Source organism: Pristis pectinata, chromosome 1 (genome assembly GCF_009764475.1).
Source record: "Pristis pectinata isolate sPriPec2 chromosome 1, sPriPec2.1.pri, whole genome shotgun sequence".
Classification (NCBI taxonomy): Eukaryota; Metazoa; Chordata; class Chondrichthyes; order Rhinopristiformes; family Pristidae; genus Pristis; species Pristis pectinata.
Window position 1 is genome coordinate 52,034,697 of NC_067405.1, and position 12,309 is coordinate 52,047,005.

Consider the following 12,309-nt stretch of genomic DNA (forward strand, 5'->3'; position numbering starts at 1 on the left):
GTTGAACAAAGCACAAACTGCTTGAGGAACTCAGCAGGTCATGCAGTATCTGGGGTGGCAATGGGATAGTCAACATTTTGGTTCTTGACCTGAAACGTTGACTGTCTCTTTGCCTCCACAGATGCTGCTTGTCCCCTGAATTCCTCCAGCAGTTTGTTTTTTTGCTCCAGATTCCAGTACCGACAGTCTCTTGTGTCTCCAGACTTAATGTTGACTTGGATAACCTTTCGTCAAAATCGACTGATAGTTACAGCCAATGGGAGTCTATTGACGTAGATAGGAAATCCTTGAAAGGTCAGATTATTAAATTAGTTTTTCACAGTTCCTTTGTAAGATTCTTTACTTTGGTCGGGAATAAATTGACTTTGCATTATTTTGAGCAAATAATAAAGCTCAAGATCTACAATGATAAAGCAAAACCAGAGTCCAGCACACCGAAAATAAAATCTCAGCAACTCTTCCTTTGTACACAAATACTTGCACTGGTACTTATCAAAAAAATGAAAATTGCATTTGCATGTTTCCTTTTACAACCACAGATAACCCACAGTGATTTACAGGTAATCAAATATTTCTGAGTATTCTCTCTGTTATAGTCTTTTTCTTCTTAGGCAGTCCCTTGAGATTGAGGATGACTTACTTCTACTCTAGTTTTGTGAGGTCTGAGCTGGCTGGTGAAGCCAATGTGGGAACTCTTCCACAGATGGTGCAGGAGGTGCCTGACAGAGCAGGTAGGTGGTAGTTTGTGAGTTGGTGGGCTCCTTCCACCATTTAAACAGGGATTCTGTGTACTCCTGGCATGGACCCAATGTTCTCAATAACATCCTGAATTCTCCTTCTCTACTTTGAGCAGTCATGAGCCAGAGCTTCCCAGGAGTCAGTGGAGGTTTTGCACTTCTTCAAGAAGGCTTTGAGCACATCCTTGAACCGTTTTGTCTGCCTGGTAACCTCCTCTCGTGATAGAACTCAGAAAAGCGTGTCAGTGTCTGTTTCATGAACTTGGTGTCACTGAGCATGACTAGGGTCTCACTACTTGGGATGCAGACCAGGCAGAAGACATTGACATTGACTTGCATATCCTTCCAGTGAATTTGGAGGATTTTGCAGAGGTATCATTGATGGTATCTCTCTATTGCCTTGAGATGCCTGCTGAAGGTATTCCATGTCTCAGAAGCAGATAGTAGGACGGGAATCACTGTTGCTACTTGGGTTTTGTGTCTTGATCTTCACATAACCTCTTCTCCAATTAACTAAAGGCTTTGCTGGCACATTGAAGGTTTTATCATCAATGTCTGCCTCCACTGAGAGGTGGATCCCAAGATATGGAAAGTGCTCTATATTTTCCTCGGACCTGCCATTAACATAAAATATGAGCAGAAGTGGGTCATTAAGCCCTTCAAGCTTGTTCCACTGTTCAATGCAATCATGGCTGATCATCTCGCTCAACACCATATTCCCACTCTCTCTCCTCATAACCCTTCATATCTTTTGCGTCCAGAAATTTATCTATCTTCTTCTTAAACATATTGGGCAACTTGGCCTCTACAGCACTCTGTGTGGCCGATTCCATATGTTTACCACCCTTGGAGCATAGAAATTATACCCCATCCCAGTCCTAAATGTTTTACCAAATAACCTGAAGAGCTGATCCTTGGTTCAAGACCGCCACAGACAGGAGAAACATCCTCCTTGCATCCAGTCTGCATCGACCTTTGAGAATGTTATAAGTTTCAAATGGACTCCCCTCTCATTCTTCTAAGCTCGAATGAATACAAACCTAGTTAACCTAATCTCTCTTCATCAGTGGTCCTGCCATCCCAGGAATCAGACTGGTAAACTTTCATTGAGCTCCCCCTATGCTAAGTATATTAGTTTTTAATAAAGAGACCATCTGCACACAATACGCCAGATGTGATCTAAGGCCCTGTATAATTGTACCAATTGCCGAGGGGCAGTAGGAAGAAGCGGGGACAGGTTGGTCGAGGAACTTTGTCGAGCGCAAGGCCCATCCTCTTGTATGCTTCAATGAACATATCAATGATTGCCTAGAACTAAATGCTGAAGTCAATTTGTGCACAGCAAGAATCCCTAATCAGTCATATGATGAAGACGAGATAACCTGTTTTAATGATATTGATTAACAAATAATTAATTGCCTGGACCACAAGAATTATACTCAGCTCTTCAAACCAGTGCTTCGGGATCTGACAGTGCAGTGAGTTTAACACCTATCCAAAGGACGGTGCTAGAACACTGCAGAAATCCCTCGGTATCTTCAACTTCAGTTTCTGTGGTCAAATGGGATTTCAACCTGGCTCAGAGGCAAGACCATGTCCAATACTTCCAAACTAACTCCATGAAATAAAGAAACAAGTCCCTTTTACAATTCCTGAATGTCTGTAAAAGCATGCCTCTGACTCTTTTGACCAAACTTGATATTAATAAGCACTTATAGATTCCAATAATGCAGCAATCATTTCCATCTCCCAACAACTTCCATCCACTCTTATTAGATCTTCAGATGATCTTATTGTTCATGCTCAGATTTTAGCTCTCAGTGCTGACAACAGAAGCTTTGCTTTACTAATCTTAAGAGAACACTAACAATGGAATTCTATCAATGTTACGTTATCTTTCAACACTTTTACTTACACAAACTACCAAAATAGAATATAGATAGAAGGCATGGAAAATGAAGCATGAAACAATCTACATTGAATATAAATAACTTCCCGCATAATTTGCATCATGAAACTAAAAATCATCAGGTATCCTTAACAGCTTTTGTATGTACGTAATTTAGAAGCCTAACATCTGGCCCTGTATGTCCAACCATCGATTGGTTCTCTAAAGCCAATAAGTGCCATAAGTAATATTAATGATCATTGCTGTTTAAGGCTACATCATTTCAACTTAATAACTGCTTTCTTTTGCAACAATGTTTGGTTCGGACAATGCTGAGTCTGTCTGCCTCTACAGAAGGAAGCTGAGCAGGAAATGTTATCTTGACACAGCAATTTTTTTTATCTTATTTAACAATGTTTCCCTTTCTTTTTAGTTTGAATTACCGACTGTTCTCCACTATCTAAGAGAGGAGGAGAGATCCATGCTGAGACATGGCATCAGAAATGCTGGTAAATGAAACTGAAATGTAGATGCTATTTACAAATCAGAATACTGATCACCGGGGGATCCCTCCCAATTGAGATAACATGTTAACATGCACAGAGAGCTAGTGAGCTGTGTGACTTAATTGAGATGGTACACATTGGGAGAAATAAAGGCTCCTCAGCCATTGGATATCCAAACAAGTCAATTGGATATCAAACACTAAAGAATGGAGACAAAGGAAAGAAGTCTGAGCTGTATATGGCAGATAAATCAGAACAGATAAAAGTAGAGAGGTTTTTGTGTCCCAGTGGTCACATTGAGAGACAATTACATTGCACCATAAAGCCCTTAAACATTCACCCTAGAAGCACACTGCAACCCACATCTAAGTGAAACAGTCCACTGTTTTAGATGCAGCCAGGAGCAGAGAGGATACTATGATCCTTTCTTAATGGAGCTAAGATTGTTAGCTGTTAATTGAAGTTTTGCAGATTTGAAGGACTCACTAAATGGAGATCAGATTACTTGCGCAACTCGAGAGTATAGCTATCCAAAGCCAGATGAGAAAGTGTGGATGACCAACAGAAGGTGCATGAGAACTCCAGTCTCACTTGCTGTGAGACCACTTGCTGTTTAATAGTTAACTAGATACGGCAAGACTGCACAGTTTTGATTTGATCCATTGGTTGTGGGATCATTTATCTCTGTCCATTACAAGCTGCGTTTGCTGACTAGCATGCACATAGTCTTGTGTTGCAGCTTCGTAAGTTTGGCACCTCAGTTTTAGTTTTCCTAGTGCTACACCCATCCTTGTTAGTTTGAATGACTGATTATTATCCAGTATAGTAAAGTAAAATAGGCTTGCTTCTGGATTCAAACTGTCTTGAGCTTCCCAGCTCTTTCAGCCAGCTCAGCCTCCCTTTCTCCACACCTATCATCAGCCCCTATTCCACTTTTTCATGACATAGAACATAAAACATAGAACGTAGAACAGTACAGAACAAAACAGGCCCTTCAGCCCACAATGTTGTGCCGACATAGCTAATCCTTCGTACCTACAGAATGCCCCTATCCCTCCATTTCCCTCTCATTCATGTGCCCATCCAAGTCCCTCTTAAAAGCCCCCAATGAATTTGCCTCCACCACCCTATCAGGCAACGCGTTCCAGGCATCCACCACTCTCTGAGTAAAAAACGTACCCCTCACGTCTGTTCTGAACTTACCCCCTCACCTTAAGTGTATGCATCCTCTTTATACTCACTCTGCTGCTTCAGCCTAGCACCAGAGGAATTAGGGCATTTGTGGAAGGGATTATTTCCATTAGAGAGGCCCATGATCTTCTGATGTGACAGTGTACAATGCTAATAGCAGTGAAGACAAGCTGAATGGAGCTGTAATAATCAAGCTATGGGTCAGGATAATGGAATGGAGCTGACCAGAGATGGAGGTTTTGTCGTAGAAGTAATGCAGGAGAGGAAAGAGGAAACAGGGAAGGGACAGAGAGGAACTAAAAGGCTCATTAAAAGGGGAAAGGATCAAGGCAGCTGTTGAAACACCTTTTGTGAAGCCACAACTGGTTTATGGTATACGTCCAGCATTTTTGCCTTTTATTTCAGATTCCAGCAATTTTGTTTTTGGTTAATGCTCCAGGGTGTGTGGTGTGGACAGCAACATTGGACTCTAGGTATTGCACACTGAAAGGCAAAGACAGTTCACTTACTTTACATTAAACCAAAAAGACAGTTTCTTGAGGGTACAATTTCCTGAATTCACATGACAAAACCAGGACTGTCCGTGCTATTCTAGCCATGTTCTGCCCAGACTTGGCCACGAGAAACAAAGAATGCAAGAGATTAACAGGAAAATGAAAATCCAATGCTGGAAATCTGAAACGAAAGCAGAAAATGCTGGAAATACTCAGCAGGTCAGGCCGCATCTGTGGAGAAAGAAACAGAGCAAGTGTTTCAGGTCAGAGATCCTTTGTCAGAACTGAAAATGAGAAGTTTGTAAAGTTTCAGGGAAGGTGTGGGAATGAGGGGGTTGGGGGGTGGTGAAACTGGAGTGACCATGGGGATAAGCGGTAAACAAGTTTACCTGGTCAATGAGTGAATGTGAGCAGTTAGAGGGTGAGAACATAGACAAAAGAACCTAGACAAAAGTATGAAGGCAAGATACAGAGCAGGACAAGCTCAGCAGTTCAGACTGGGCATGTCCTCCAGGGGAAAAAAAAAGCTGAGCTAATATTACAGATGGATGACTGATACAGACTGAGAAATCGACTTACCTGAACTTGTAGAATTCAATATTGAGTCCAGAAGGAAATATCATCTGAACAGGTTTCTCGGTGTGGCTCTCTGTCAGAACTAGAGACTACTGGCAAGTTAGCTCCTTAACAGAGAGGATTAGAACAGAACAAAATAACACATGAGAATTGCACAGGATGAGTGAGAGTTCTATAAATATGCAGTACCACTAGTACCCTAATGCAGTTTTGGTTCGTACATTCCACAATGTTTGAATGGGGTGAGCAATGAGTCACCTCCCCCCTTGCCAAGTTGTATCAAACCCGTAGGGTAACTATGCCCCCCTATTCTTTTTTTCAACATTGCATTTGTCTACATCAGACCTTGTTACCTTCTGCTTTCATGAGTGCTTAACTTTCAGAACTCTATTTTGCAAGTGCTTTTCCTGATCCTACAATTCCTGCCTTCAGCTTAACATTATTCACAATATTACCTTGCAAATCTGTTTATTCATGCAAAAAAGCCTTGCAGTTATATAGCATCTTTCTGGATCTCAGGATGTCCCAAAATATTTACAGTCAAAGAATTTTCACAGTGCATTCATTGTTGTATGACTCCCTGCCAGCCAGTTTCTGTGATCCTGCAATGTGGTAATGACTGGTTAATGTTACGTTATGTTGATGAACAGATAAATATTAACATCAGGGTTAATTCACCTCATCATTGAGATGGTGCTAATCACTCTTCTGGGATTTTTTTGTGTCTACCACAGTCATTAGGTGGGAACTTTTATCTGAAGGACACCACTTCTGACAGTACTGCATTCCCTCAGTACTGCATAGAAAGTTGGCAATTTGGTGCTCAAGTCTCTGGTTTCTGAAGAAGGACAAAAACTGAAAAACTGTTTGATTCAAAGGCAAATGTGCTCAAACATGGACACAGAAATATGGGGTTCTGAGCATCCCACATGATAACTTCTCTCCACACCCTCTCTATGGATTTCAGCCATCTCCTATAATGACTATTCTCTGCATGTCTATAAAAGCACCATGGGAATAGCCAGCGAGTTCAATGCCAAAACTGAGTATTAGATTTTACAGTGGAAAATGCCATATATATCAATTGAACACCATATATATACATCAGCTTTTAATCTACTCAATCTGATATTAAAGTCACAGAAGTGTAATAAACTAAATCTAATTGATCTTCAGATTGCACTTTTATAGTTATATTTATGCACAATTAATTTGGAAATTAACTGAAACTTACAATCAAAATGTTATATTTCTTCATTCAAATTAAGCATCTCTATATCATTTACACAATCTTATTCAATCTAAACAAACTACTTTCATATATTAAAAAATAATCAGGCACTTACATGGATTAGACAAGAGGATTTTTTTAGCTCCAAAGTATCAGCTAGCAATATGGTTTAATATTTTATCTTGGGCTTTCAGTATGCTGCATTTAATCTTTAGCACTGGTTATACTTGAGAGAAAGTAATATTTTTATTCTTCCCTCAGCAGCTTCTGTGTTAAGTATTTAATAAATTTATAAACACAACCAAAAGCCTGTAATTGGTAACAATGGCATAATTTGGCCCTACTTTGATCCCATTCGCCTGCTTAAATTGCTAATGGAAACCTGTTCCCTTGCATTCATGGCACTTTATTAGTTGAGCTCTGGTAGAGCAGCTGCAGTGTTCAGACATGAATCATTCTGACTCCCACCAGATCATTCCATAAGCTTTGGGGAGATAAATGATTTGGTGAGGTCATATATTTACTGTCAGATATAATTAAGGGCTGTATGTGTATGGTCATCAGTGCTGAATGACTGGGTCAGAAACATTACCCTCTTAAGGCACATCATTGGGTCGAATCAAAGCTGAATTCCACTGGAAATTCTGAAGACTCCAAAAAAAACAATTTACATGCATGTAATCGCTATTGAAGCTTCTTTTGAGAGCAATTCTTTTTGGTAAATTGTATCATAGCATATTGTTATTGCTTGATTGTGGCTCCTTTGAAAAACAATGGCTGTTTCATTGTCTCTTCCTCTTCTCCACTGAAAATAAGTTTATCAAATACTTTATAATTCATTAGGAGATTTAAATACTACCAGTTTCAGTATGCAAACTGAGATTTTGTACTTGGGAAGGATTTTTTATGAAAAGGTTACAACAGCAAACCTTGATGCAAAACACAAAGTGAGTTTTACTTTACAGCTGGTGAAGTATAATCCGCCCCTAACAGTGACCATTTTTGTTTAGTTGCCACACTTAAATTAATGTTACATGTGCTGTTAACTATATTAAAATTCTCTGTATATTAAAATTCTGTACAGTAATAATTGCAAAAAAAAAGAAACAAACAAAAGAAACAGTATTTCTGTGACATATGACAGCATGAAGACCTTTATCAACCCATAGCAATACGAAGTAAACAACCACCTCTTTGATAAAATTATTGGTATTTGATGGAACGAACAATAGTCTTTCAGAGCCAATAATATGAGGCTGTCATTTTGATTCACAAATAACACTCTTGCTTCCATGTTCCAGCACTACTTCAGAGCCTAGACACAAAGGAATACAAGAACAGACTTGAATTTTCATGTTATCGGCCATCATGGCCAGCAAAATATTTAGTGTAGATTGACACTTTAGGTCAATATCTGCTTAGCTGCAGTCAATACCTTTGTTAATCAAAGACTCCATCCTCCTTCGCAAATGATTAAAAACGTCACACTGGTACCATTCCCTGGGAGCTCTTACAGTGTATTTGCAACATTACCTTCCCTCACTCGGTCTTAACAAAACATATTATGCCAAGTTGGGACATCTCTCTCACTAACTGGCCCACGTCTGGGACCATTATTGTGTTCAGATTGGTGCCATGTTTCTCTTTAAGCATATAAAAAAAATTAATTGACTGCAGCATTTGGAGATTTTGTGGATATGCAACAGCACATGCCAGTGACTTCAAAGAAACAGTCCAGAAGGATGTATCGTGTGGATTTCCTCTTCTGATGTTGAGCTGGTGGTTCCCATTGAGAACTGGCAGCTAATTCCTCTTCATAAGTCAGCTCACTTCTGACTTCTGTGCCTGTGCGTTGCTGTGAGAGCATCAGAGATGAGTTTGGGGAAGAGCACATGTGCAGGGTTTGGATACACCAACCATCTGCTCCTTTAGCTTTAGCTAGACATGGCTTTGTTAGTTTCTTTCTTTACTTTTGTATTTAGTTAATTTTCAGAGGATTTTAACATATTATAAAGTGTATTTTAATGTCCAATTTTTAAATTACTTACATCAAATTGAACTGTGTTAAAATGTTTCTGATATACCAGAGGGATTTCAAAACAGCTCTGAGGCCTTTGGCACCAACAAGCTGTCAAAACCCCATCAGGGCTTTCTGGGATGGGGCCTCAGGATTTGCCACCTGAAGCCTAGTAGTCACTTACAGCCCACTCTCCTTCATGGGATGGTCTTAGCAGCCAGATCTACAGCCTGAGGGAAGCCTAGAGCCGCAAATCTGGTAAGTACGACCATGGAGAAAGCAAAGGTGATGAGTGCAGATTGCAGACTGGGTTAAACATGATCTGATTTATTAATTTCAACTTTGCACCAACTCCAGGGGATTTCTATGATGTTATGAAGCAACCAACCGCATTGGTGAATTCAAACTGGCAGCAAACTGTGGGGGAGAAAGCTCTAGTGTTTAAATAGCCTTGCAATTATTTACAAGATAGTGTTCTGAAGATTGGGACATACACATGAGATTAAGACAGATTCTTAAATGTCATCATCAAGCTTTACATGAACAAAACATCTTAGTTATTTTTATTTAGAATTATCTAATAGAATTGGTCTCTGCAGTTAGAAAATTAAAATGCTCATGCCAGGTTGTTAGACAGTAATTTAAGCATAGTGTGCTTCTAAAATTTCAATTAGATATTCAAAAAGGCATAAAATTTTCAAGGATTTTGCTAGCCTACATAGTTGATCAATATATCAAATAGTCATTGATTCCTGCAGCATTGACTGGAGAAGGCAGCAACACCTCACCATGGAGGAGCAAAGAATAACTGACAGAAGTTCTTGAATTTCCCTGTTTAACTGCATATGTTTGTATAGCCTTTCCTCAGTTTGTAAATCCAAAAGGCTGGGATTAACGCATTATGGATATTTTGGATCAGTGTATTCCTATGAGCAGAAAGTGGTGCATTATTCATTGGAGCAAAAAGTAGATTTGTAAATCAAAGACATATACCCCAAAGAATCAATGGTATATAACAAAAATTCAGAGATCAAATGATCTTAAATCAAGAAATACCTGATTTCCCAAATTAAAATGCTAAGCACTCTCAGTATTATTCTCTTTCAGATTCGAGTCTGTAATTTATGTGCAACTCTTATCTATTTCTGCCGCAACCAATGGTGAATAACTATGGATTAACCAAAGATATAAAAATATATTCAGCATAACCATGTGATGATAATAGTAAAGATACTCAGATCAAATGTAACCACTTATAGGCTGATTCTGTGACCCCAAATGCTCCTGTATTGTTGTAAAAGCCCAGTTGATTCACCATGCTCTTCAGTGAGGGGAAACTACCCTCCTGGTCAAGTGACTCCAATCTCAGACTCATGTCCTGGATGTAAAAGTAGTCGAGCAGGTAAATCGTTATTTTTTTTTAATTCTATGCAAAGTAAGATACGTAGTAGGGAAACCAAACAGTAGCAATCCAGGAATTGTATTTGGACAAGACGTAAACAGTTTCAACCCAGTCTACTTTGTAGAACTTCCTTGATTAACATCTAAGCTCTTGAGAGAATTTTCACACTGGTTTGTCAGGTGACAGCTTGACAAAGCCATATTCATAGAACCACTGAACCCTGTGGGCATGTTATGGTATGTCGATAGATTAGGTCTATGAGAGGTGGGCGTACGATGATACACAATCTGGCTGAGAAGGCTATTGGTTCCCTTAACAATGATTCCATGTCCCACACAAAATCTAATGGCTTTACATCAAATAAGATCAAAGAAACCCTCAACTGACCAACAAGGACAAACTGAGATTCTGACTTAATGAAGTGGTATCACAGACTTCCTCACCTGCTAAGCAGCTAAAGCATTATGTCAGGAGAGAGGAGACAAACTGTCAAGCAATCAACCCTCTATCGTATCCGACTGAAAATGTCAGTGCACAATAAAGTGACTTACTGAATGAGGCAAGATCTCAGTTATAGCAAGATGAAGAAAAATAGCCAAAGAGACTGCAAGCAATAAGAAACAAGAGTGAAGAAAGACCAGTCTCTGTCAGCCTCTTCCACACATCCCTGTCCCTTTTTCAAATGCTTGTGACCGCCAGTCGTGATGTTTGGGTGGCCGCTTCACTTTGCAAACAGCTTTGCAGGTGTAGCTGGAAACAACATCATAATGTGAAACTACATTACATATTTTGAGTGATTTTTTTATTTTTAAAATATCTTCTTTGAGATTTGTCCCTTTTAGGGAGGCATGGTAGTGTAGCGGTTAGTGCGACGCTATTACAGCGCCAGCGATCGGGGTTCGATTCCCGTCGCTGTCTGTAGGGAGTTTGTACGTTCTCCCGTGTCTGTGTGGGTTTCCTCCGCATGCTCTGGTTTCCTCCCACATTGCAAAGACGTACGGGTAGGTTAATTTGGGTTTAAAATGGGCGGCGCAGACTTGTTGGGCCGGAAGGGTCTGTTACCATGTTGTAAATAAAATTTAAATTTCAAACATTTCATGCATCTTAATGCATTTTGTTGCTAAATGTCACCTTTCAATTTGAAAGAGTTTGCTGATTCCTAAACATGCTGTGCCCAAAGTGCAGAAATGATGATTAAATGAGGTGAAATTTACATTTTCCTATTGATAGAAGTTCTGGTATTCTGGTATTGCTCTCGTGCTTTTCTTTGTTCTCGATTCTTTAAGATAATCTCCGTTAATTTATGCCCATTATTACCATATTAATTCTAAGAAACAAAAAGGATGTAATTGATGAAATGATCCAAGTGGCATCCAAGTCCTGAATGATGGCACCAATAGTCTTGTCTCCTTAATCAATGGAAGTTACCTGCTTAAATGGGCAACAAAAGGGGGAAGCTTGGGCATTTGATTTAGTAAATAAATCAGAATCAGATTTATTATCATTGACTTATATGTCGTGAAATTTATTGTTTTACAGCAGCAGTATGGTGCAAAGACATAAAATTACTAAAAAAAATTCTAAGTCTTTCATAATAAGACATAAACAAACAAACAAACAAACAAATAAATAAATAAATAGTGTCAAAAAAGGGATAACGACGTAGTGTTCATGGGTTTATGGACCATTCAGAAATCTGAAGGCAGGGGGGGAAGAAGCTGTTCCTAAGTTACTGAGTGTGGGTCTTAAGGCTCCTGTACCTCCTCCTCGATGGTAGTAACAAAAAGAGGGCATGTCCCGGATGGTGAGGGTATTTAATGAAGGATGCTACCTTCTTGAGGCACCGCCTCTTGAAGATGTCCTCGATGGCGGGCAGGGTTGTGCCGTAATGGAGCTGGCTGAGTCTACAACCCTCTGTAGCCTCTTCCGACCCCGTGCATTGGAGCCTCCATACCAGGCAGTGATGCAACCAGTCAGAATGCTGTCCACTGTACATCTGTAGAAATTTGCAAGAATCTTTGGTGACATATCAAACTTCATTAAAATATCACCAACTTCTATGAAAGGATTGTGTAATTTACTTTATTGCCCATGAAATATGAGATACAAGCATTAGAGAAGGACAGCCTCTTGCCCAGGATTCAGATTGTATTTTTTATTTCTTAAAACCCAGGAACCAAAAGCAGGTGCTGCCAACATAGATATTTTGCAGCAATGCACAGAAAGTCAAATTTGATGATGTTCCTCCTCACTGTTCACAGATATTT

The 12,309-nt window shown here is 39.6% G+C and overlaps 1 long non-coding RNA gene across 1 annotated transcript in view; it reads right to left on the minus strand.

The window, feature by feature from the left end:
* LOC127574626 (uncharacterized) overlaps nucleotides 1–11,991 on the minus strand; it is a 101,804-nt gene extending 89,813 nt beyond the window's left edge. The window contains exons 1-2 of the long non-coding RNA XR_007956938.1: nucleotides 11,874–11,991; nucleotides 5,396–5,499 (exon numbers count right to left, since the gene is read on the minus strand). This is a non-coding gene — a long non-coding RNA (uncharacterized LOC127574626). The remainder of the gene's footprint in view (nucleotides 1–5,395; nucleotides 5,500–11,873) is intronic.
* Between the last annotated feature and the right edge of the window lie 318 nt (nucleotides 11,992–12,309).